The following is a 1,392-nucleotide window of genomic DNA, read 5'->3' as shown; positions in this document are numbered from 1 at the left end:
TAGAAGACATTTCAACAGTAGGCAGGTAAATTGAAAAGATAGTTCAAGGGAAAACAGAATATGCTTCAAAAGAAGTTAGTGCAACAGAACAACTTCATGCAATTTTCATATGGCTTCTACCACACTCTTCTCTTTAAATGTGTCATCTAGAAAAAGTGATAAAGTTACTTGCTAAAGCATTTTTCATCCTTTTTCAGGAGTCCCTCCAAATACTGTATTCAAAGAACTATAGCTTAAAGATTAAAGGGTTTATCTATACATATAAAATACATATATATGCACACACATATGTAAGTATATACATACACAGGCACAATACACACATGAGTACATACTAGGACAAGGAGAAGTCACCTTCAGTGGAACTGATAGGGGTTATTGAGGGTTTTTGCGTACTAAGCAATCAGGTCATTTAATGGCTGATCAGTGATCCAGAAGAAGTAGTGACCTGAGAAATATGTATAGCCATTTAGAGTAGTTAAAGCCAAAGAAAACAAAACCACTTCAAAATAATCTAACATATTTAGGGATACAGAAAGCAAGTGAGAAGACAAAACACCCAATTCTAAAAAGGTCGAGCAGGTCAGAAAAACAGCCTGAGAGCTATAAATGTTATGGTTCCAAATTAAGTACAAACATTCACAAGAAAAATCCGGTATTGCAATGCATATAGCTAAAATAAAATAACTTTTAAATAAAACTGTAATTTGATTAGCAATGAGACAACTAACAGAACATTACCGGCATACTTTTACACTAATGGCTGGTACACCCACCCTCATTTGGGATGTGTGTGTAGTTCGACTACCCCACCACAACAACCTGGTCTACGAGCCAGGGAAGAAGTAAAGCCTAGTTAATGGATTTCTGCCTGTTACCTCCATTCTTCCTCTCATTTCGCCCTCCGCTTCATTCACTGCAACTTTTTTCCCTATGAAGCCATAGCATGTGGTGTCACTATCCTGAAGACATGCAGAGATCCACAGCAGCTCATTGGTCAAAGAGCATACTACTGCTCAAAACCCCCTTTGCCATTACCGAGGAAATTAATTTTGTGTCTTCTACATGCTTTCTTGAAAGTTGCCTTTCTCCAAATTATCTGTAATTTAATAACAGTTACAAATGATGGAGGTAACATGAGGATGGGAGAAGAACATGCACATGAGACTTCTTGCCTTCAAAGACCGAGTTAACAAGTCATTCAATTGTTATAGCAACTGCAATTAGGAAACAGAAAAATTCCATCCTAAGGGTTCCATACAAAAGAGCCCCGTTATGCCCTTTAGCCCATTCAAAAGGTCTTTATTTTGTAGGACTCATATTCAGGGACCAAGCATTTCTATTTATCCTGTCTTCTACTACACAGACCTTTCAGAAATTCTGAAAGGCATC

The sequence above is a fragment of the Pygoscelis adeliae genome, unplaced genomic scaffold (genome assembly GCF_000699105.1).
Source record: "Pygoscelis adeliae isolate BGI_AS28 unplaced genomic scaffold, ASM69910v1 Scaffold98, whole genome shotgun sequence".
NCBI classification, from domain to species: Eukaryota; Metazoa; Chordata; class Aves; order Sphenisciformes; family Spheniscidae; genus Pygoscelis; species Pygoscelis adeliae.
This window is presented reverse-complemented; position numbering follows the sequence as displayed.